The 26,092-nt window shown below is 44.6% G+C and overlaps 3 non-coding genes across 3 annotated transcripts; 2 read left to right on the top strand and 1 right to left on the bottom strand.

Moving 5' to 3' along the window:
* The first annotated feature begins 210 nt into the window (after nt 1-210).
* On the top strand, nt 211-293 carry trnas-uga (transfer RNA serine (anticodon UGA)). The gene has a single exon. It is a non-coding gene; the product is annotated as a tRNA-Ser (tRNA).
* Nucleotides 294-11,715: 11,422 nt separating this feature from the next.
* trnai-uau (transfer RNA isoleucine (anticodon UAU)) lies at nt 11,716-11,810 on the bottom strand. The gene is made up of 2 exons: nt 11,773-11,810; nt 11,716-11,751 (listed from the first exon to the last, which is right to left on the bottom strand). It is a non-coding gene; the product is annotated as a tRNA-Ile (tRNA).
* Nucleotides 11,811-24,100: 12,290 nt separating this feature from the next.
* Nucleotides 24,101-24,195, top strand: trnai-uau (transfer RNA isoleucine (anticodon UAU)). The gene is made up of 2 exons: nt 24,101-24,138; nt 24,160-24,195. It is a non-coding gene; the product is annotated as a tRNA-Ile (tRNA).
* Nucleotides 24,196-26,092: the final 1,897 nt, after the last annotated feature.

Below are 26,092 nucleotides of genomic sequence, written 5' to 3'. Positions count from 1 at the left end.
TCCACCCTATCTAACCCTCTGAATATCTTATATGTCTCTATTAAGTCACCTCTCCTCCTCCTTCTCTCCAACGAAAACAACCTCAAGTAATGTAATGTAATGTAATGCAATTCAAGGCTCAAAGACAATGATTCCCAGAATATGTGCAGTCGAAGGCAATTGTATAAAGCATTGTACCGATAATTAAATACAAAGGCACGTTCTTATTGTGTTGTGATGGCTGAGTGGTTAAGGTTTTGGACTTGAAATCCAATGGGGGTTTCCCCGCGCAGGTTCGAACTTTGCTCACAGCGAAGTTGGTATCATTTTCCTCGAGTCGGCTGCTCCATTTGCTGATTAGAAATGTTCAAATGTGTGAACAAAGAAAATTACAGCACAGGAACAGGCCCTTCGGCCCTCCAAGCCTTCGCCGATCCAAATCCTCTATCTAAACATGTCTCCTATTTTCTAAGGGTCTGTATCTCTTTACTTCCTGCCCATTCATGTATCTGTCTAGATACATCTGAAAAGATGCTATCGTGCCCGCGTCTACCACCTCCACTGGCAATGCATTCCATGCACCCACCACCCTCTGCGTAAAGAAATTTCCACGCATATGCCCCCTAAACCTTTCCCCTTTCACTTTGAACTCGTGTCCCCTTGTAATTGAATCCCCCACACTGGGAAAAAGCTTCTTGCCATCCACTCTGTCTATACCTCTCATGATTTTGTACACTTCAAACAGATATTGTGAAGCTGAACAAAAGGTAAGAAATAAACACAAAAATCAGCCTGTTTTTACAACATTTGCCACTACCAAATGCATCTTCCCCTCCCTTCCCCTGTCAGCATTCCGAAGGGATCATGCCCTCCACGACACCCTGCTCCACTCCTCCATTACCCCTACCACCTGGTCCCCATCCCATGGGACCTTCCCCTGCAATCGCAGGAGGTGTAATACCTGCCCATTTACCTCCTCTCTCCTCACTATCCCAGGCCCGAAACACTCCTTTCAGGTGAAGCAGTGATTTACTTTTACATCTTTCAATGTAGTATACTGTATTCGCTGCTCGCAATGTGGTCTCCTCTACATTGGGGAGACCAAACGCAGACTGGGTGACTGGTTTGCTGAACACCCTCCCTCAGTCTGCAAGCAGGACCCTGAGTTTCCAGTTGCTTACCATTTCAACACACACCCCCTGCTCTCATGCTCACATCTCTGTCCTGGGATTGCTGCAATGTTCCAATGAACATCATCTCATTTACCAATTAGGCACACCACAGCCTGCCGGACTGAACATTGAGTTCAATCATTTCAGAGCATCAGTGGCCCCCCATTTTACTTTTAGTTTCAGTTCTTTTTTCTTTTTTACAATTTTTTTTCAATGTTTATTTCATTTCATCTTAGTTTGTTCAGTTTGCTTACCCACTGTTTTTTTTTCATGTTTGTACTTGCTGCTGTTCACCTTTCAGTCCGTTAACAACCTATTTGTTCTAATGCTTTGTCTTTCAACACACCATTAACATATTGTTTGCCTTTGCTCCATGATCTTTTGGTCAGCTTTGTGGCCTTGTCCAATCTACACCTTCTCCTTTATTATCTCTTGCCCCACCCCCGCCTCACTTGCTTATAATCTTTGACATTTCTAATATTTGCTAGTTCCGAAGAAGGGTCACTGACCCGAAACGTTAACTATGCTTCTCTTTCCACTGATGCTGCCAGACCTGCTGAGTGGTTCCAGCATTTCTTGTTTTTATTTCAGATTTCCAGCATCTGCAGTATTTTGCTTTTACAAAAATCAGTCTGCTGGAAATGAAGAAAAGGGAAAAGCAATAGGTGAGCTTCACTGGTGGTCGAATGGTTGGAGTTCAATACACTTAATGCAACGACCTGGGTTCGATTCCTGGCCAAGAAATTGTCAGTTCTTGCTGCCCTGACAACTCACAAACATGATTTCCATTTAAATTGTTTTTTAAAAGCATAAATGGTCAGCACCTCTGGCCTTACTTGTGGAGAGAGGGAAACACAATTAAAGGTTCAGATCAGTGATTATGCACCAGAACTGAAGAATTCAGAGATGTGACAGGTCGATGACAGAGCTCGGAAAGTTAAAGGGAACATGTGAAGGGCTGTGATAAATTACAACACAGAGTAATGTATTGATGAAAGGGAGGGTGGGGCAAGGAAAATATGGGTGGCAGGCAATGGGGCAGCTTTTTCTGCTTGCTGTTCAAACTGCACAAATATCATTCCTGATCAACCAATCACAACTGCTCTGTCAGAGAATCACACTGGACAGAATGACCTCCTTCTGTGCTGTACCTTTCTGTAATTGTATGTTTCCAAACACCACTGCTGCTGCCTTCAAAGTTATTCTACCATCTTACAACACATTGCAGCAAAATACACTTTCCGAATTTGTGCCCTTGACTTTTGACATTATGATTCGAAAGAAATTCAGTGAGAAGTTTTCTTGTCATTTCGATCACCAGCTTTGGAAGCAGACCTGCTGAATGACATTTTAAATGGTGCCAACCCTTCACTGCAGCTCAGCTCATCAAAACATTCACTGTTATCATCGGCCTGTTAGGCATCTTCCTGAGTTACATCTGCTGAACAACATTAGCTTCTCGCAGCTCCGCTTTCTTCACATTGAACGCCAGTGAGAAATTATGCACAGTTTGAAATCTAAGCAACGGGTAAAAGATTGGAAGGAGAGTGTGACTGGGGATAATTGCTAATGGGAACAACTCTTGCACATTCCAGTATTCAGTATCTGGAAGAAGCAGGAAGATGAGATCACAGTGCGTGTTTGTCCTGTTATCTGCAAAATCCATCACTTCTCAATGTCCTCCATCTTTCATTCCCACTCCCTGCTTTCCAGGTAAAGCTGGGTTTCCTGAATCTGGTATGTTCACATGAAGCAACTAATTCACCTGGGAGCTGGAGGAGCAGAAGGATCAGGAGGAAAAGCAGTGAAAGAGGAAGAAGGAGATCCCACATGAAACTGGCAGAATTTGATGTGTGTCAGTTGTTTCTATTGATGTATGACGGCAGTGTGTTGCTTTGCACATTTCACAGGAGCTGCATTGATGAGGTTGGTGCATCTTGGAAATTGAAACTTGTACATCTTCAGCTTTATGCTCTTGTTAACACATTCTGTGCTGTCATTGCCGGGACAAGTCTTTTGTGTTCTAGCTGAACATTGGATTGTTTTAATGAGAAACCAATCTGTGGTGGAAGTGGGCTGAAGTGAAGAAATAGCAAAAGCAGCGTGGAGCAGCTCGCTTGCAGTGAAGTCTGGCAGATTCCCTGGTGCTCCAGTGATGAGAATTCGGTGCTTTTTCCACTGCAGACCTGATTACATTCCCGGTCAGGTGGGATTCTGACCTCTGAAGGAGCCTACATTGTTGAGTCCCATCTTTTTTTTAGTAGGAGAATATTTGTTCTGAACTCTCTTAGCTTCTCCTTGAATGCCTCCCACTGCTCTGACACTGATTTACCTGCAAATAGCTGTTTCCAGTCCTCTTTTAACAAATCAAATCTCCGATGAGTAAAAGTGACCTTCTCACATTTAAAATTTTAACTTTTGGTCTATCTGTATCCTTTTCTAACTACGCTAAATCCAGCTGAATTATGATCACTGCCACTAAAATGCTCTCCCACTGATACCCCTTCCACCTACACAGGTTTTTTCCTAACCACTACGTCCAGAACTGCCCCTTCTCTTGCTGGGTTTGCTCAGCATTGGCTAAAAATTCTCCTGAATGCACTGTAAGAATTTTGCTCCATCTATACTTTATGGACTTCAGAATCTTCAGAATTATACATAAATATTGAATCTTAATTTCCACATTGATAAACATTGGATTGAATTTGATGTAGCTATAAAGCAGTGTCTTTGAGTAACACGAAAGGAAATCGGTATTAAATTAAGTTAAAACTACACTTATCTATCACTGTGTAGTGTGAGGGCACTTCATGATGCAATGATCTCTGCTCAAGGCAATTCTTAAAGAGAACATCCCCTCTTGCATTATTTAACTCTGCTAATATTGCCTGTTGTATTTTCAGATAAAGCTGCACCATGAAACATTTTGATGTCTTGAAAATGTGCAACCTCCCCATATCGCAACTGAACCACTGAACTAATAAGAAAAAAAAAACTACAACCCACACTTGTACACTTGTACATTCCATACCAAAGCATCAGGACAAGTATCGGACTGTTACCAGACCTGGGTTCATCCAGCAGCCCCAGAGGAAGGAGTTTTATTCCAGACAATCACTGAGGAGAGAGGAACAAAGAGAGAAAAGGAGAAAGAGAATGACAGAGAGATCAATAGAGTCTGGAGTAGATGCTGAAAGGAACAGATTCACTCCACAATTCCATATTTTACTTCATTGAGATTGACAGACAGAAAGCAAGAAAAGACACAAAGATGTACATTTAAACAGCGCCTTTCACGTCATCAGGATCTCACAAAGCACTTTACAGTCAATAAAGTACTTTTGAAGTGTGGTTTCTTCTGTAATCTCATGACAGAGAGAGACAGAGAGTTCGACAAAAATACTGATTCAGCAGATGCCAAAATATGATCTTAAGAATTACATCTCAATATGGAAACTTTATTTCCAGGTCTGTAAAAATCTTATTGTTTGTTTGATTCCGGTTCAGTAAATGTAAACCTGAAGCAGAGTGAATAAATTCGCCTCTAATCCCTGATGAAATAGGGACAAAGCTTCCCAAATTCTATCAGGTCACCTTCCAGCATTCTCTGTTCTCGAGGTTTTTCTGTTTGTTTTAACCTCTCCGTTCTGGTAAAAGTTGTGAGTGAACGTTTATTTTCCTGTTCACTGTGAGACCTGGCAGCAGTGGAAACAATTCCAAATGTCCGTGCGATTTGAAATTCTTCTTTTTTTGTTTATTAATTCATTATCTCGATGTGTTTATTATCTTAACCACGAGACTATGATTTCTCGTTCTCTATCTGTTTAAATGTTGCTCAGTAAAAATTTCAATCATCCTCTGCTTTGTAACACACGGGCATTGAATTGCTGAACAGTCTCCGCTCTGGAAAATGCAGAAAGAGACAATCTCGTCTTGTATTATTTTAACCCTGTTATTTTCCTCTGTAACATGTTAAAATAACTCTATACAACTGAAATAAATCAAGTTTATGAAGGTAAAAATCCAGTCACCTCCTCGGGGATCTGAACAACATTGACACACATAGAACGAAACACACAGATTTGTGCACCGAGAGTGAGGGAGGCCTAAACAGAGACAGACAGCCAGAAAGAAAGTGTCTCCAATTTGGCAAATTTGTGTTCCATTTCTAAACGTAAATTTTGAAATGCAAATGAGAAAATCCTGGAGGGATTGAAAGGTGCAGGATTTTATTACCTGTAATTGATGATTGGTTCTGCAGGGACCTGGTTAAACTTTGAAATAATCGGAAAGGTAGACAGCAGGACACGAGCACTCACACAGAATTCACAACAGATTGTTAAGTTTATCATCTTAACCACTCGGCTACAACTGCATGCAATAAAGTATTATGCCTGGTAAATGGAGTTCGGTCAGAAAAGCAACAGCAAAGTTAAAAATAAACTCGCCCAACTTGGGTTGAAGTTTAGTAGAAAAGTAACAAGACTGTGGTTGCTGAAAATCTGAAATAAAAGCAGAAAGTGATGGAAATACTCAGCAGGTTCGCCAGCACCTGTGGAGTGAGAAACAGAGTTAATGTTTCAGGTCAGTGATCTTTCAGCAGATCTCGATGTCACCTCTTCTTCTGCCAAAATTTTTCAATCTGTACTCTCTGGATCTTCAATCCTTCAGCCAATAGAAACAGTTCCTCTTTAATTCTTGGATCTAAACCCTTCATTTAAGCATTCGATCAATTCTCCTCTCTCCTTCTCTGCTCGAAGATGAACAACCCCAGCTTCTCCAGTCTATCCACATATCTGGAATCTCACATTCCTGAATTATATTTTCCAGAAGATTGAAGACGTCAAAAGCAAAAACATTTGATGTTTTCAACACGGCTGCTGAAATAGCCAGAATGTCATGAGCTTCGAATCATTTATAGATCATTTAAAGATGACTTCGAAAAAAAATCACCTCGTGCTAATTTAAAATAACAGTTTAACATTCTGGTTTTGCTCCCCAGGTTGATTGCTTTTCCTCTGTGCAGTTCTGTGCACTCAAGCTGTTCACAGCGTCTTTCACTCAATTTCCTTTCTACCCCTGTCAGAGCAGAAAGTCACCCTCAACGTTGAACATTACAGCTGATTTCTGTTCAAATTTGTGAGCCATTATTAAAGGATCATTCCATGCTACCTCGGTTAATAACAGCCGGTCAAAGCTTTATGTCGCACATGGAAACAGTTACATCAATTATTCACCCATTCCCAACGCCACAGTCAGTGAGACCGGGACAAGCAGCAATATTCTAAACCCACACTCTCCAATCACCCACTGTCAACAGAAAACAACAAGTCAATCAGAGGGTTACTGTACATGCGTGGGACACGGGACACTACAGCCCGGGCCAAACATCCTCATACAATGAGCACAATGAATGAGTCACAAGCAATAGTAACAAGTTTCGAAATCGTTCCCATGTAAAATGTGTTCATGTTATTTAAAGCTGACTGTTCTGTATCTGAAAGTGAGCACCATGGGATTTGTGTTTTTCGTGTTTGTCTGTTAGGTTTGCAATTGAATTTGTGGTGGATATTGAAGAGAATCTCATATCAAAATGAGGACACAACGTAGGTAAACAATAAATCCCAGAACAATTCCTCAGTAAAATGGATTGCAATCTTTGGAAGGAGGTGCAGCTAAAAAGTGGAAGATGGGAATGATGTTATTGATGATTGAGTGGAATGTATTGCATCCTTGGGCTTTTGTTGATCAATTTCCTTTTACATCTTGGAACACAAAAAAAGCTGAGGCACCAGAAGGAAACCAACAGTTATCTCACTTTAATGAGAGATATGGCAACGCCACCGTGGTTTGCCCAGTTACCTCAGTCAATAGAGCATGAGATTCTTAACTTCATGGTCATGGGTTAGAGCTCCATGTTCACTGTGATTGTTTTAAACGTTGTTGCTGCTTTCACGGGCGAATCCCAGCTCTCCATTCCTCCACCACTGTCACCCGCACTCAAACTGTATCTTTCTCCAGCACGCTGTAGTGAATGTCACAATTCCTGATTTACAAGTGTCCTCCGAATCACTGGACATGTGAGAGACAAGTCTGTAGATGCAGCCTAATGTACAGTAAATGATAATACTTTGAAAGTGGGAAGTTCCAGTGCAGCTTTTGTACAAAACAAAAAACGTCTCTGTCACAGAATGAGAATGGTCACTTCCTGGGGGACAAATAGCATCGGATCCACGTCTAAAAGGATTCCAATGACAATGATCGGATTCATTCGATTCAGGGAGAAAAACTCGGAAACTCATCCTGAACTTCATTTACATGCAGATGAGCTTTGAGGAAAGATTGGATAAGGCTGAGTTTGTATTCCTTGGGACAGAGGAAGTTAAGGGGAGATGTAATGGAGGTGTATAAAATTATGAGGGACCTGTTTCTCAATAGACAGGCCAGAATGAGGTTTTCATTGCTGAAGCCACATTTAGCACTGTCAGTAGAAGAAAAACAATCAAGACAGAAAGAGAGTCATGATCGGGGTAGCGTGGGAGAAAGAATTCTGAAGTTGAACCAGAAGGTGAGAGTGAAGATTCATCATCACAAGTGGTTGAAGTGGCGACCAGGAAGAGTGGTGGACGATGTGGTCCTCGTACATATTTAGTCAAGATGTTTGGTAGTGGAAAAGTTAGGTTTGGACATATAGTTCAGTTTTTACCTTCAGAGGTTCGCAAAAAAAAGAAGGAAGTTGGAAAGAATCAAATGTGTCTGATAAATCAGATAGTTTTGTTACGAGTTGAGCACCAATAGTTACTCAAACACAAATCATGCCAGAAACTTGTGCAAGAAAATGTTTGAGTTCAGATCCAAGGCACAGTTAGAGAGACATGTCTGATGAAATGGAAATTTCAAATGTAGCTCAAGGTCAAAATCAGCCTCTGTTGGAGAAACCTCTCCTCAGACTCAGTCCAAGATGGGTCAAGGTCTTTCCACAAGTTCTGGAAATTTGAGTCAGGATAGAAGGTGCCAGAGAAGGTGCCAAGAAATGTGTAAGGTCAGTCGTCGCAATTACAGGCCAGTTGGTTTAACATCAGTAGTGGGTATGATTTTCGTAACAATAGTCAGGGAAAATATCAATTTACACGTAGAGACGTTCGAGGTAATTAAAATAACCAGCATGGATTTGTAAAAGACAGATCATGCATGACTAATTTAATTGAATTTTTTTGTGAAGTAAAGGAGAATTTTGATAAAGGGAGTGTGCTGAATGTTGTTTATATGGATTTTAATAAAATATTTGATAAGGTACCACATTAAAGGCTTGTTAATAAAATTGTGACTCGTGGAATAGGACGGTCAGTGTCCAGTTGGATAAAATATTGGCTTAAGGACTGAAAACAACAAGTCAAAGAAAATGGTTGTTTTTCAGACTGCAGGATGTTAGATAGTGATGTTCCCCAAGGGTCAGTGCTGATTTTTGTTCTTCATGTAAATGACGTGAATCCAGGAATAGATAGCACAATTTCAAAATTTGATGATGACACCAAACTTGGAGCTGCAGCAACCAGTGAGCATAATATGAACAGCCTACAACAGGCCATAGATAGGACAGTAGAATGGACAGAATGGTGGCAGATAGAATTTTATCCTCACAAGTGTGAAGTGATGCATTTTGACAGAAGAATTAAGAAGAGGCAATGTAGACATAATAGCATAGTTCGAAAGAGCGTGCTGGAACAGAGTGACCTGGGAGTGCTGGCGCATAGATCTTTGAAGGTGGCAAGATATACTGAGAGAATAGTTAGTAAAGCATAAGGAATCTTAGGCTTAATAAAAAGAAGTACTCAGTACAATTATGGTGAACCTTTATAAAGCTCTGGTTATCCACAACTCTGTCCTGCTCTTGTCACCACATTTCAAGAACGATATAGGTAGGGGAGGTCCTTAATGAATCCTTTGCTTCAGTATTCACTTGTGAGAGGGACCTTGTCGTTTGTGAGGACAGCGTGGAACAGGCTGATATGCTCGAACAGTTTGATGTTAAGAAGGAGGATGTGCTGGAAATTTTGAAAGACATGATGATAGATAAGTCCCCAGGGCCATAAGGGATATACCCAAGGTTATTACAGGAAGCGAGGGAAGAATTTGCCTTGCCATTGGCGATGATTCAGTTTAGTTTAGAGATACAGCATTGAAACAGGCCCATCGGCCCATCGAGTCTGTGCCGACCATCAACCACTCATTTATACTAATCCTACACTAATCCCATATTCCTACCACATCCCCACCTGTCCCTATATTTCCCTATCACCTACCTATACTAGGGGCAATTTATAATGGCCAATTAACCTATCAACCTGCAAATGTTTGGCATGTGGGAGGAAACCGGAGCACCCGGAGGAAACCCACGAACACACAGGGAGAACTTTGATGATCTTTACGGCCTCACTGTCCACTGGAGTGGTACCAGATGATTGGAGGGTGGCAAATGTTATTCCCTTGTTCAAGAAAGGGAATAGGGATAACCCTGGGAATTACAGACCAGTCAGTCTTACCTTGGTGGTGGGCAAATTATTGGAGAGGATTCTGAGAGACAGGATTTATGATTATTTGTCAAAGCATAATTTGATTAGAGACAGTCAGCATGGCTTTGTGAGGGGCAGGTCATGCCTCACAAGCCTTATTGAATTCTTTGAGGATGTGACAAAACACATTGATGAAGGAAGAGCAGTGGATGTAGTGTATATGGATTTTAGCACGGCGTTTGATAAGGTTCCCCATGGTAGGCTCATTCAGAAAGTAAGGAGGCATGGGATACAGGGAAATTTGGCTGTCTGGATACAGAATTGGCTGGCCCATAGAAGACAGAGTGTGGTAGTAGGTGGAAAGTATTCAGCCTGGAGCTCGGTGACCAGTGGTGTTCTGCAGGGATCTGTTCTGAGACTTCTGCTCTTTGTGATTTTTATAAATGACTTGGATGAGGAAGTGGAAGGTTGGGTTAGTAATTTTGCCGATGACACAAAGGTTGCTGGAGTTGTGGATAGTGTGGAAGGCTGTTGTCGGTTGCAACGGGACATTGACAGGATGCAGAGCTGGGCTGAGAAGTGGCAGATGGAGTTCAACCTGGAAAAGTGTGAAGTGATTCATTTTGGAAGGTCGAATTTGAATGCAGAATACAGGCTTGAAGACAGGATTCTTGGCAGTGTGGAGGAACAGAGGGATCTTGGGGTCCATGTCCATAGATCCCTCAAAGGTGCCACCCAAGTTGATAGGTTTGTTAAGAAGGCTTATGGTGTGTTGGCTTTCATTAACAGGGGGATTGAGTTTAAGAGCAGCGAGGTTATGCTGCAACTCTATAAAGCCCTGGTTGGACCACCCTTGGAATATTGTGTTCAGTTCTGGTCGCCTCATTATAAGAAGGATGTGGAAGCTTTAGAGAGTTTGCAGAGGAGATTTACCAGGATGCTGCCTTGACTGGAGGGTATGTCTTATGCAGAAAGGTTGAGGGAGCTCGGGCTTTTCTCATTGGAGCGAAGAATGATGAGAGGTGACTTGATAGAGGTGTATAAGATGATGAGAGGCATAGATAGAGTGGATAGCCAGAGACTTTTTCCCAGGGCAGAAAGGGCTATCACCAGGGGGCATAATTTTAAGGTGACAGGAGGAAGGTTTAGAGGAGATGTCAGAGGTAGGTTCTTTACACGGAGAGTGGTGGGTGCGTGGAATGCACTGCCAGCGGTGGTAGTAGAAGCAGATACATTAGGGACATTTAAGCAACTCTTGGATAGGTACATGGATGATAGTAGAATGAAGGGTATGTAGGTAGTTTGATCTTCGAGTAGGTAAAAGTGTGGGCACAACATCGTGGGCCGAAGGGCCTGTACTGTGCTGCACTGTTCTATGTACTATGTTCTATTATATGAGGGTCCTTGAGAGGGTTCAGAGGAGATTTAGCAGAAGGGTTCCAGGGATGGAGCAATTTAGTTACAAGGTTAGGTTCGCATCCGCAGTATCTTGCTTTTATTTTAGGTTGGCAGAGCTGGGGTTGTTCTCCTTAGAACAAAAGAGATTGAGGGGAGATTTAATGGAAGTGTACCAGATTATGACAGGCTTGGATAAGTTAGACAAGGAAACATTGTTCCCATTAACAGACTGCACAAGGAGTAGCGACCACAAATTGCCAGTTCTGTGGAAAAAAAGGATGTGAGGGAGTATGAGGAAGCACTGTTTTTATATTTCAGGTGATAATGACCTGGAACTCGCTGCCCACAAGAGTGGTGGAAGCAGAAATGATCAATGCCTTCAGGAGGAATTCTGAGAAAAGCAGACTTGCAGGGCTATGGGCATCGAGCCTGACTGCGTTGCTCTGTGCAGAGATGGCATGGACCGAGTTGTCTCCTTCTCTGCTGGAAATAACTATGAAGTTTTGCAGTGCTCTCACCGCACGTGGCTCCTGTTCCTTTGATGTCACATCACAGTTTTATTGTTCTCCTTCTTCTGGCCAGTTCAGACGAACGAATGACTGCTCTCTGCACAGGACAGCTGTTGCTCATTGCTCCCCGTGTCTAAAATTTTGTGCTCCAGGTGAGGCTCGAACTCACAACCTCGGCATAGCTCATTAATTGCACTGCTGTATAAGTACCACGCGCTTACCGATTGCGCCACAGGAGCCACATTACTCAATGTGTAGTATGGGGAATTACAGCCAAGTTAGCTGAACATCAGTCGTCTGGAAAATGTCCGAATCTATCATAAAGGAAGTATTAACAAGCACTGGGAAAATCATTCTCTGATCAAACGAAGTCAACATGTTTTTACCGAATGGAAATCTTGATTGACAGATTTATTCCAGAATTCTGAGGATGTAACTGAAAGGACAGGAATGTAGTATAATTGGATTTCCAAAAGGCATTCGGTAAGATACTATCGAAGATTAATACTCTAGATAAAGGCTCATGGAATCGAAGTAATATATTAACATGCAAGGAGGACTTGGATGTTAACAGACAGAAAACAACAAGTAGGGATAAATGGAGCATTTTCAAGATATCAGACTGCAACTCGTGGAGTGCCTCAAGGATCAGTGCTGGGGCCAAAGCTTTGTCCAATACCGAGTGTGTGGTGGAAGCGGATTCGGTCCTGGGTTGAAGAGAAGATTGGTCCTTATCATCATTGATGCCAGCCTCGAGAGAATTCCATTAAATCCACGTGCTATCAAGAGACGGGTGAAAGCACTGAAGATAGAAAACACGATGGGCCCTGACACAATTCCAACTGTCATACTGAAGATCTGTGCTCTCGAACCAGCTGTGGCCTGAGAGAAGCTGTTTAAGTTCAATTGCAAAAAGCACATCTTCCTGACAATGCGCAATTTGCCCAGCTATGTCCTATCTACAAAAATCGGGAAAAGTCCAATCCGCCCATTAACTACCCCATCAGTCTACTCTCAATCATCAGCAAAGTTGTGGAAGGTATCGTTGACAGTGCTATCAATAAACACTTACTCAGTAACACATCGCTGACCGATGCTCAGTTTGGGTTCCACCAGGGGCACTCAATTCCAGACTTCATTACAACCTTGACCAAACATGGAAAATAGAGCTGTATTCAAGAGGTGACAGTGACTGAAATTGACATAAAAATAACATTAGACCTTGTATGGGATCAAGGAGCCCGAGCTAAACTGGAGGCAATGGGAAAGAGGGGGAAAATGCTCCATGAGATGACGTCTCACCTAACACAAAGGTATGTACCAGGGGGAGTGTTTGCTCGAGTGGTAGGGGGGGGATTGAACTAAAATGGCAGGGGGATTGGAAACTTTGCAAGGAGTCAGAGGAAGGGGGATCAAGGACAAGAACAAAAGACATTAAAGGGAATAAGAAAAGTGATAGGCAGAGAAATCAAGGGCGTGAATCAAACAGGGCCACAGTGAAAAATAGTGGGAAGGAGACAAGCAACGTAAAAAAGACAAGCCTTAAGGCTTTGTGACTTAACGTGTGGAGTATTAACGATCTTCTTCTTTGGCCTCCTTGTCTTGGGAGACAATGGGTAAGCGCCTGGAGGTGGTCAGTGGTTTGTGGAACAGCGCCTGGAGTGGCGAAAAAGGTCAATTCGAGAGTGACAGACTCTTCCACAGGTACTGCAGATAAAATTGGTTGTCGGGGCTGTTACGTAGTTGGCTCTCCCCTTGCACTTCTGACTTTTTTACTGCCAACTGCTAAGTCTCTTTGACTCGCCACACGTTAGCCCCGCCTTTATGGCTGCCCACCAGCTCTGGAGATCACTGACAACTGACTCGCACGACTTGTGATCCATGTCACAGGACTTCATGTCGCGTCTGCAGACATGTTTAAAGCGGAGACATGGACGGTTGGTGGGTCTGATACCAGTGACGAGCTCACTGTACAATGTGTCCTTGTGGATCCTGCCATCTTCCATGCAGCTCACATGGCCAAGCCATCTCAAGTGCCACTGGCTGAGTAGGGTGTATAAGTTGGGGATGTTGGCCGCCTCGAGGACTTCTGTGTTGGAGATCCGATCCAGCCACTTGAAGCCACGGATTCTCCGGAGGCAGCGATGATGGAATGAATTGAAACTTCGCTCTTGGCTGACATACGTTGTCCAGGCCTCGTTGCTGTCGAGCAAGGTACTGAGGATACAGGCTTGATACACTTGGAACTTTGTGTTCCGTGTCAGTGCGCCATTTTCCCACACTCTCTTGGTCAGTCTGGACATAGCAGTGGAAGCCTTTCCCATGCGCTTGTTGATTTGTGCATCGAGAGACAGGTTACTGGTGATAGTTGAGCCCAGGCAGCTGAACTCTTGAACCACTTCCAGAGCGTGGTCGCCAATATTGATGGATGGAGCATTTCTGACGTCCTGTCCCAAGATGTTCGTTTTCTTGAGGCTGATGGTTCGGCCAAATTCGTTGCAGGCAGCCGAAAACCTGTCGATGATACTCTGCAGACACTCTCCAGTGTGAGATGTTAATGCAGCATCGTCAGCAAAGAGGAGTTCCCTGATGAGTACTTTCCGAACTTTGGTCTTCGCTCTTAGACGGGAAAGGTTGAACAACCTGCCCCCTGATCTTGTGTGGAGGAAAATTCCTTCTTCTAAAGACTTGAACACATGTGAGAGCAGCAGAGAGAAGAAGATCCCAAACAGTGTGGGTGTGAGAACACAGCCCTGTTTCACGCCACTCAGGATAGGAAAGGGGTCTGATGAGGCACCGCTATGCTGAATTGTGCCTTTCATATTGTCATGGAATGAGGTGATGATACTTAGTAGCTTTGGTGGACATCCGATCTTTTCTCGTAGTCTGAAGAGAGCACGTCTGCTGACGGGGTCAAAGGCTTTGGTGAGATCAATGAAAGCAACGTAGAGGGGCATCTGTTCACAGCCTTTCTCCTGTAGCTGACGATGGGAGAACAGCATATCAATGGTAAATCACTCTGCTCGAAAGCCACACTGTGCCTCAGGGTAGACATGCTCGGCCAGCTTCTGGAGCCTGTTTGAAGGGACTCGAGCGAAGACTTTTCCCACTGTGCTGAGCAGGGATATTCGATGGTAGTTGTTGCAGTCACTGCATTCACCTTTATTCTTATAGAGGTGATGATATTGGCATCGCGCATGTCCTGTGGTACTGCTCCCTCGTCCCAGCACAGGCAAAGCATTTCGTAGAGTGCTGAGAGTATAGCAGGCTTAGCACTCTTGATTATTTCAGGGGCAATGCCATCCTTCCCAGGGGCTTTTCCACTGGCTAGAGAATCAATGGCATCAGTTCCCATTTTGTTTGCTGTACGTCCAGCTCATCCATGACTGGCGGAGACTGGGCTGCATTGCGGGCGGTCTCAGTGACAACATTTTCCCTGGAGTGTAGTTCTAGGTAGCGCTCCACCCAGAGGTCCATTTGCTTGCGTTGGTCAGTGGTTCTGTACCCGATTTAGATTTGAGGTGGCGATCTTCTTGATGGTTGGCCCAGAAGCTCTCTTAATGCCATCATACATATCTCTGATGTTTCTGGTGTCGAAGGCCAGCTGAATATGGCTGCATAGGTGTTGCCAGTAGTCATTTGCTCAGCGCCTAGCTGTTCTTTGTGCAGCGTTTCTGGCTGCTTTAAGTGCTATGGATGTCAGCTCGATGGGGGCTTTCTTGTCGTTCAACATTGCAATGCACTTCGCGGCTGTGACAGGTGCCAGCTCTTCAAACTGAGATTGAAACCAGTCTGCATTCAGCTTCACACGTTTTCCATAGGTGGTCATAGCTGACTCATAGATGGCATCTCTGATGTGGACCCACTTGGTCTCTGCATCAACTGCAGGAGTGTTTTGAAGGGCTTTTTCAAGTGAATTTAGAAATTTATGTAACAGCTGTGGATAAGAAATTCTGCTCGTGTTGATGTGTGAGTGGCTCTTCTGCTTGGAGTGATGCAGCTTCTTTGGTTTGAGTCTAACCTTGCTGCACACCAGGGAATGGTCGGTATGAGCAATAAAGTGGATGAATTAATTGTGCAATTGGATGTAAACGGGTATGATATAGTTGGGATTACGGAGACAGGGCTGCAGGCTGACCAGAGATGGGAAACGAACATCCAGGGTTATTTGAAAGAAAAACAAAAAATGCTGGAAATACTCAGCAGGTCTGGCAGCATCTGTGGAGAGAGAAGCAGAGTTAACGTTTCAGGTCAGTGACCCTTCTTCAGAACTGGCAAATATTAGAAATGTAAAAGGTTAGAAGCAAGTAAAGTGTGGGTGGGGCAAGAGATAATAAGTAGAAGGTGTAGATAGGACAAGGTCACTGAATAGTTGTCCAGAAGGTCATGGAGCAAAGATATGTTAATGGTGTGTTGAAAGACAAAGCATTCGTACAGAAAGGGTGTAAACAGACTGAAAATTGAACAGCCGCAAGTGCCAACATGAAAAAAACAATGCGTTAGCAAAATGTCTTGCTGCAATTATACAGGGCTTTGGTGAGGCCACACCTGGAATACTGCATAGTTTTGGTCTCCATATCTGAGGTAGGATGTTCTTGTTATAGAGGGAGCGCAACAAAGGTGTACCAGACTGAATTTTGGGATGGCGAGACTGACATGTGAGAGATTGAATTGGTTAGGATTATATTCGCTGGAGTTCAGAAGAGTGAAGGGGCGGGGGTGGGGGTTTGGGGGCTGGATCTCATAGAAACCTATAAATTTCTAATAGGCCTTGACAGGGTAGTTGCAGGAAGGATGTTCCCAATGGTGGGGGAGTCCAGAACCAGGGGTCATAGTCTAAGGATACGGGGTAAACCATTGCTCAGTGATGCTCAGTTTGGGTTCTGCCAGGGCCAATCAGCTCCTGACCTCATTACAGCCTCGGTTCAAACATGGACAAAAGAGGTGAACTCAAGAGGTGAGGTGAGAGTGACTGCCCTTGACATCAAGGCAGCATTTGGCCGAGTATGGCATCAATGAGCCCTAGCAAAACAGAGGTCAATGGGAATCAGGGGGGAAAATCCTCCGCTGGCTGGAATCATACCAAGAGCAAAGGAAGATGGTTGTGGCTGTTGGAGGTCAATCATCTGAGCTCCAGGACATCACTGCAGGAGTTCCTCACGCTAGTGTCCTAGGCTCAACCATCTTCAGCTGCTTCATCAATGGCCTTCCTTCAATCATAAGGTCAGAAGTGGGGATGTTGGCGGATGATTGCACAATGTTCAGCACCAATCGAGACTCCTCAGATACTGAAGCAGTCCGTGTAGAAATGCAGCAAGACCTGGACAATATCCAGGCTTGGGCTGATAAGTGGCCAGTAACAGTCCTGCCACACAAGTGCCAGGCAATGACCATCTCCAACAAGAGAGAATCTAACCATCTCCCCATGACATTCAACAGCATAACCATCGCAGAATCCCCAACTATCAACATCCTAGGGGTTACCATTGACCAGAAACTGAACTGGAGTAGCCATATAAATATTGTGGCTGCAAGAGCAGGTCAGAGGCTAGGAAGCCTGAGGCGAGTGATGCACCTCCTGACTCCCCAAAGCCTGTCCACCATCTACAAGGCATAAGTCAGGAGTGGGATGGAATACTCTCCACTTGCCTGGATGGCTGCAACTCCAACAACACTCAAGAAGCTGGACACCATCCAGGACAAAGCAGCCCACTTGATTGGCATCCCATCTGCAAACATTCACTCCCTCTACCACCGACGCACAGTGGCAGAGGTGTTTACCTTTCTTGAGTTGGCTGCTCACTTTGCTCGTTGGAAATGTTCAAATGTCTCAGTATCAATCAGAGATCGAGGATTTGTCGTGAACTGAACAAAAGGCAAAAAATGGGTGAGAAATAAACAAACAAATCAGCCTGTTGAAGGGGAAGAAATGGGAAAAGCAGCTAATATTAAAAGGCGTGGGCGAGCTTCACTGGTGTTCGAGTGGCGTGGGCTCAATGCATTCACTCTCGCGTTCTGGGTTTGATTCCTGGTCAGAAAGTAATCAGTTCTGTTACTGCTATGACAACTCTCACAAACGTGACTGGCATTAAAAGAAACAGCAAATGGTCCGCAACTCTGCCGGTCATAGATTTATACAGCAGAAAAACACGCCCTTTGGCCAATTGTGTCTGTGCTGGGAATGAAGCACCTAATTATTCTAATCCCATTTTTCAGCACTTGGTCCGTAGCCTTGTATTCTCTGCCATTTCAAGTGCTCATCGAAGTACTTGGTAAATGTTGTGAGGGTTCCTGCCTCTTCCAATCCTTCAGGCAGTGTTGTCCAAATTCCAACCGCCCTCTGAGTGAACTTTTTCCCTCAAATCCACTCTGAACCTCCTGCCCCCTACCTTCAATCTATGCCCCCTGGTTATTGACTCCTCCGCTAAGGTAAAAGTTTCTTCCTATCTAACCTATCAATGCCCCTCATACTTTTGTATACCTCAATCATGTCCCCCTTCAGTCTTCTCTGCTCTAAGGAAAATAACCAGAGCCATTTCAGTCTCTCTTCATAGCGGAAATGCTCCAGGTCAGGCAACATCGTCGTGAATCTCCTCTGCACCCTCTCCAGGGCAATCACATCCTTTCTATAGTGTGCTGCCCAGAGTACTGTGCACAGTACTCCAGCTGTGGCCTAACTAGCGTTTGATACAGCTCCATCATAACCTCCCTGCTCTTATATTCTATGCCTCGGCTGATAAAGGCAATTATCCCATATGCCTGCCGAACCACCTCATCTACCTGTGCTGCTGCTTTCAGTGATCTATAGACAAGTACACCAAGGTCCCTCTGACCGTCTGTATTTCCTGGGGTCCTACCATCCATTGTATATTCCCTTGCCTTGTTAGTCCTCCAAAAATGCATCACCTCACACTTATCAGGATCAAATTCCATTTGCCACTGCTCTGCCAATCTGACCAGCCCCTCTATATAGTCCTGTAATCTAAGGCATTCCTCCTCACTATTTATGACGCCACCAATTTTCGTGTCTTCTGCGAACTTAGTGATCACACCTCCTGTGTTCATGTCTAAATCATTAATGTACACTGCAAACAGCAAGGGTCCCAGCACTGATCCCTGCGCTACACCACTGGTCACAGGCTTCCACTCACAAAAACAACCCACGACGACCACCCTCTGCCTCCTGCCACTAAGCCAATTGTGGATCCACTTTGCCAAATTTCCCTGCATCCCATGGGCCTTTACCTTCTTAACCAATCTCCCATGCGGGACCTTATCAAAAGACTTACTAAAGTCCATTTGACTACATCAACTGGTTTACCCACATCTACACATCTAGTCACCACCTCAAAGAATTCAATCAGGTTAGTTAGACACGATCCCCCCCCCCCCCACCCCCCACCCCCCAACCCCTCGCCCTTACAAAGACATGTTGACTATCTCTGGTTAATCCCTGCCTCTCCAAGTGGAGATTAATCCTGTCCCTCAGAATTTCTTCCAATAGTTGCCCAACCACTGATGTTAGACTCACCAGTCTGTCATTACCTGGTTTATCCCTGGGACCCTTCTTGAATAAAGGTACCACATTCGCTGTCCTCCAATCCTCTGGTATGTCTCCTGTGGCCAGAGAGGATCTGGAAATTTGTGTCAGAGCCCCTGCTATCACCTCCCTTGCCTCACATCATAGCCTGGGATACATCTCATCTTGGCCTGGGGATTTATCAAATTTTAAGCCCGCTAAAACAGCTAATGATTCCTCCCTTTCAATGTTAATATGTTCAAGTATATCACAATCTCCCTCCTTGATCTCTACACCCACATCATCCTTCTCCATAGTGAACACAGGTGAAAAGTAATCTTTTAAAACCTCACCTATAACCTCTGGCTCCACACACAGATTGCCACTTTGGAATGTGGTTTAGATTAGAGATACAGCACTGAAACAGGCCCTTCAGCCCACCGAGTCTGTGCCGACCATCAACCACCCATTTATACTAATCCTACACTAATCCCATATTCCTACCAAACACCCCCATCTGTCCCTATATTTCCCTACCACCTACCCTTACTAGTGACAATTTATAATGGCCAATTTACCTACCAACCTGCAAGTCTTTTGGCTTGTTGCGCTCCCTCGACAGCAAGAACATCCTACCTCAGATAAGGAGACCAAAACTACACAGTATTCCAGGTGTGGCCTCACCAAGGCCCTGTATAATTGCAGCAAGACATTCATGCTCCTGTACTCGAATCCTATCGCAACGAAGGCCAACATAACATTTGCATTTATTTGAACACCTGTCGCACCTGCATGCTTACGTTTAGTGACTGGTGTATGAGAACACCCAGGTCTCATTGGATATTCTCCTCTCTCAGTTTATAGGCATTCAGATAATAACCTGCCTTCCTGCTTTTGCCACCAAAGTGGATAACCTCACATTTATTCACATTATACTTCATCTGCCATACATTAGTTTGTTCAGTTTGCTTACCCACTATTTTTTTCATGTTGGCAATTGCGGCTGTTTAATTTTCAGTCCATTAACACCCTTTCTGTCCGAATGCTTTGTCTTTCAACACACCATTAACATATCTTTGCTCCATGACCTTCTGGTCAGCTATTCTGTGGCCTTGTCCGATCTACACCTTCTCCTTGTTATCTCTTGCCCCACCCACACTTTACTTGCTTATTACCTTTTACATTTCTAATATTTGCCAGTTCTGAAGAAGGGTCACTGACCTGAAAAGTTAACTCTGCTTCTCTCTCCACAGATGCTGCCAGACCTGCTGAATATTTCCAGCACTTTTTGTTTTTATTTCAAATAACCCTGGATGCTCGTTTCCCATCTCTGGTCAGCCTGCAGCGATGTCTCTGTAATCCCAACTATATCATACCCGTTTACATCCATTTGTGCAATTAATTCATCCACTTTATTGCTAATACCGACCATTCCCTGGTGTGCATCAAGGTTAGACTCAAACCAAAGAAGCTGCATCACTCCAAGCAGAAGAGCTACTCGCACATCAACACGAGCAGAATTTCTTATCCACAGCCCCCATCGAGCTGACATCCGCAGCACTTAATGCAGCCAGAAACGCTGCACAAAGAACAGCCAGGCGCTGAGCAAATGACTACTGGCAACACCTATGCAGCCATATTCAGCTTGCCTCCGACACCGGAAACATCAGAGATATGTATGATGGCATTAAGAGAGCTTCTGGGCCAACCATCAAGAAGATCGCCCCCTCAAATCTAAATCGGGACACAATCACTGACCAACGCAAGCAAATGGACCTCTGGGTGGAGCGCTACCTAGAACTACAATCCAGGGAAAATGTTGTCACTCAGACCGCCCTGAATGCAGCCCAGTCTCTGCCAATCATGGATGAGCTGGACGTACATCCAACAAAATCGGAACTGATGCCATTGATTCTCTAGCCAGTGGAAAAGCCCCTGGGAAGGATGGCATTGCCCCTGAAATAATCAAGAGTGCTAAGCCTGCTATACTCTCAGCACTCTACGAAATGCTTTGCCTGTGCTGGGACGAGGGAGCAGTCACACAGGACATGCGCGATGCCAAAATCATCACCCTCTATAAGAACAAAGGTGAATGCAGTGACTGCAACAACTACCATTGAATATCCCTGCTCAGCATAGTGGGAAAAGTCTTCACTCGAGTCCCTTCAAACAGGCTCCAGAAGCTGGCCGAGCGTGTCTACCCTGAGGCACAGTGTGGCTTTCGAGCAGAGTGATTGACCATTGATATGCTGTTCTCACGTCGTCAGCTGCAGGAGAAAGGCTGTGAACAGATGCCCCTCTACGTTGCTTTCATTGATCTCACCAAAGCCTTTGACCTCGTCAGCAGACGTGGTCTCTTCAGACTACGAGAAAAGATCGGATGTCCACCAAAGCTACTAAGTATCATCACCTCATTCCATGACAATATGAAAGGCACAATTCAGCATAGCAGTGCCTCATCAGACCCCTTTCCTATCCTGAGTGGCGTGAAACAGGACTGTGTTCTCGCACCCACACTGTTTGGGACCTTCTTCTCCCTGCTGCTCTCACATGCGTTCAAGTCTTCAGAAGAAGGAATTTTCCTCCACACAAGATCAGGGGGCAGGTTGTTCAACCTTTCCCGTCTAAGAGCGAAGACCAAAGTACGGAAAGTACTCATCAGGGAACTCCTCTTTGCTGACGATGATGCATTAACATCTCACACTGGAGAGTGTCTGCAGAGTATCATCGACAGGTTTTCGGCTGCTTGCAACGAATTTGGCCTAAGCATCAGCCTCAAGAAAACGAGCATCTTGGGACAGGACGTCAGAAATGCTCCATCCATCAATATTGGCGACCACGCTCTGGAAGTGGTTCAAGAGTTCAGCTGCCTCGGCTCAACAATTACCAGTAACCTGTCTCTCGATGCACGAATCAACAAGCGCATGGGAAAGGCTTCCACTGCTATGTCCAGACAGGCCAAGAGAGTGTGGGAAAATGGCACACTGACACGGAACACAAAGTTCCAAGTGTATCAAGCCTGTATCCTCAGTACCTTGCTCTGCAGCATCGAGGCCTGGACAACATATGTCAGCCAAGAGCGAAGTTTCAATTCATTCCATCATCGCTGCCTCCGGAGAATCCGTGGCATCAAGTGGCTGGATCGTATCTCGAACACAGAAGTCCTCGATGCGGCCAACATCCCCAACTTATACACCCTACTCAGCCAGTGGCACTTGAGATGGCTTGGCCATGTGAGCTGCATGGAAGATGGCAGGATCCACAAGGACACATTGTACAGTGAGCTCGTCACTGGTATCAGACCCACCAACCGTCCATGTCTCCGCTTTAAACACGTCTGCAAACGCGACATGAAGTCCTGTGACATGGATCACAAGTCGTGCGAGTCAGTTGTCAGTGATCTCCAGAGCTGGTGGGCAGCCATAAAGGCGGGGCTAACGTGTGGTGAGTCAAAGAGACTTAGCAGTTGGCAGGAAAAAAGTCAGAAGTGCAAGGGGAGAGCCAACTACGTAACAGCCCCGACAACCAATTTTATCTGCAGTACCTGTGGAAGAGTCTGTCACTCTCGAATTGACATTTTTCACCACTCCAGGCGCTGTTCCACAAACCACTGACCACCTCCAGGCGCTTCCCCATTGTCTCCCAAGACAAGGAGGCCAAAGAAGAAGATTGTTAATACTCCACACGTTAAGTCACAAAGCCTTAAGGCTTATCTTTTTTACGTTGCTTGTCTCCTTCCCACTATTTTTCACTGTGGCCCTGTTTGATTCACGCCCTTGATTTCTCTGCCTATCACTTTTCTTATTCCCCTTAATGTCTTTTGTTCTTGTCCTTGATCCCCCTTCCTCTGACTCCTTGCAAAGTTTCCAATCCTCCTGCCATTTTAGTTCAATCCCCCCCCCAACCACTCGAGCAAACACTCCCCCTGGGACATACCTTTGTGTTAGGTAAGACGTCATCTCGTCGAGTATTTTCCCACTCTTTCCCATTGCCTCCAGTTTAGCTCGGGCTCCTTGATCCCATACTAGGTCTAATGTTATTTTTATGTCAATTTCAGTCACTGTCACCTCTTGAAAACAGCTCTATTTTCCATGTTTGGTCAAGTTTGCAATGAAGTCTGGAATTGAGTGCCCCTGGTGGAACCTAAACTGAGCATCGGTCAGCGATGTGTTACTGAGTAAATGTTTATTGATAGCACTGTCAACGATACCTTCCACAACTTTGCTGATGATTGAGAGTAGAATGATGGGGTAGCTAATGGGCGGAATAGACTTTTCCCGGTTTTTGTAGACAGGACATAGCTGGGCAAATTGCGCATTGTCAGGAAGATGTGCTTTTTGCAATTGTACTTCAACAGTTTCTCTCAGGCCACAGCTGGTTCGAGAGCACAGGTCTTCAGTATGACAGTTGGAATTGTGTCAGGGCCCATCGTGTTTTCTATATTCAGTGCTTTCACCCGTCTCTTGATAGCACGTGGATTTAATGGAATTCTCTCGAGGCTGGCATCAATGATGATAAGGACCAATCTTCTCTTCAACCCAGGACCGAATCCACTTCCACCACATACTCGGTATTGGACAAAGCTTTGGCCCCAGCACTGATCCTTGAGGCACTCCACGAGTTGCAGTCTGATATCTTGAAAATGCTCCATTTATCCCTACTTGTTGCTTTCTGTCTGTTAACCTCTAAATCCTCCTTGCATGTTCACATATTACTTCAATTCCATGAGCCTTTATCTCGTGTATTAATCTTCGATGGCATCTTACCGAATGCCTTTTGGAAATCCAATTATACTACATTCCTGCCCTTTCAGTTTCATCCTCAGAATTCTGGAATAAATCTGTCAATCAAGATTTCCATTCGGTAAAAACATGTTGACTTCGTTTGATCAGAGAATGATTTTCCCAGTGCTTGTTAATACTTCCTTTATGATAGATTCGGACATATTCCAGACGACTGATGTTCGGCTAACTTGCCTGTAATTCCCCATACTACGTGCAAAATAGTGTGGCTCCTGTGGCGCAATCGGTTAGCGCGTGGTATTTATACAGCAGTGCAATTAATGAGCTATGCCGAGGTTGTGAGTTCGAGCCTCACCTGGAGCACAGAATTTTAGACACGGGGAGCAATGAGAAACAGCTGCACAGTGCAGAGAGCAGTCATTCGTCAGTCTGAACTGGCCAGAAGAAGGGGAACAATACAACTGTGAGGTGACATCAAAGGAACAGGAGCCACGTGCAGTGAGAGCACTGCAAAACTTCATGGTTATTTCCAGCAGAGAAGCAGACAACTCGGTCCATGCCATTTCTGCACAGAGCAACGCAGTCAGGCTCGATGCCCGTAGCCCTGCAAGTCTGCTTTTCTCAGAATTCCTCCTGAAGGCATTGATCATTTTTGCTTCTACCACTCTTGTGGGCAGCGAGTTCCAGGTCATTATCACTTGAAATATAAAAACAGTGCTTCCTCATACTCCCCAACATCCTTTTTTTCCACAGAACTGGCAATTTGTGGTCGCTACTCCTTGTGCAGTCTGTTAATGGGAACAATTTTTCCTTGTCTAACTTATCCAAGCCTGTCATAATCTGGTACACTTCTATTAAAATCTCCCCTCAATCTCTTTTGTTCTAAGGAGAACAACCCCAGCTCTGCCAACCTAAAATAAAAGCAAAATACTGTGGATGCGAACCTAACATTGAAACTAAAATGCTCCATCCCTGGAACCCTTCTCCTAAATCTCCTCTAAACCCGCTCAAGGACCCTCATATCATAGAACATAGTACATAGAACAGTACAGCTCAGTACAGGCCCTTCGGCCCACGATGTTGTGCCGACACTTTTACCTACTCTAAGATCAAACTACCGACATACCCTTCATTCTACTATCATCCATGTACCTATCCAAGAGTTCCTTAAATGTCCCTAATGTATCTGCTTCTACTACCACCGTTGGCAGTGCATTCCACGCACCCACCACTCTCCGTGTCAAGAACCTACCTCTGACATCTCCTCTAAATCTTCCTCCTGTCACCTTAAAATTATGCCGCCTGGTGATAGCCCTTTCTGCCCTGGGAAAAAGTCTCTGGCTATCCACTCTATCTATGCCTCTCATCATCTTATCCACCTCTATCAAGTCACCTCTCATCATTCTTCGCTCCAATGAGAAAAGCCCGAGCTCCTTCAACCTTTCTGCATGAGACATGCCCTCCAGTCCAGGCAGCATCCTGGTAAATTTCCTCTGCAAACTCTCTAAAGCTTCCACATCCTTCTTATAATGAGGCGACCAGAACTGAACACAATATTCCAAGTGTGGTCAAACCAGGGCTTTATAGAGTTGCAGCACAACCTCGCTGCTCTTAAACTCAATCCCCCTGTTAACGAAAGCCAACACACCATATGCCTTCTTAACAAACCTATCAACTTGGGTGGCACCTTTGAGGGATCTATGGACATGGACCCCAAGATCCCTCTGTTCCTCCACACTGCCAAGAATCCTGTCTTTAAGCCTGCATTCTGCATTCAAATTCGACCTTCCAAAATGAATCACTTCACATTTTTCCTGGTTGAACTCCATCTGCCACTTCTCAGCCCAGCTCTGCATCCTGTCAATGTCCCGTTGCAACCGACAACAGCCCGCCACACTATCCACAACTCCAGCAACCTTTGTGTCATCGGCAAAATTACTAAACCAACCTTCCACTTCCTCATCCAAGTCATTTATAAAAATCACAAAGAGCAGAAGTCTCAGAACAGATCCCTGCAGAACACCACTGGTCACCGAGCTCCAGGCTGAATACTTTCCACCTACTACCACACTCTGTCTTCTATGGGCCAGCCAATTCTGTATCCAGACAGCCAAATTTCCCTGTATCACATGCCTCCTTACTTTCTGAATGAGCCTACCATGGGGAACCTTATCAAACGCCATGCTAAAATCCATATACACTACATCCACTGCTCTTCCTTCATCAATGTGTTTTGTCACATCCTCAAAGAATTCAATAA

This window comes from Heterodontus francisci, unplaced genomic scaffold, assembly GCF_036365525.1.
Source record: "Heterodontus francisci isolate sHetFra1 unplaced genomic scaffold, sHetFra1.hap1 HAP1_SCAFFOLD_1200, whole genome shotgun sequence".
NCBI classification, from domain to species: Eukaryota; Metazoa; Chordata; class Chondrichthyes; order Heterodontiformes; family Heterodontidae; genus Heterodontus; species Heterodontus francisci.
This window is presented reverse-complemented; position numbering and strand designations above follow the sequence as displayed.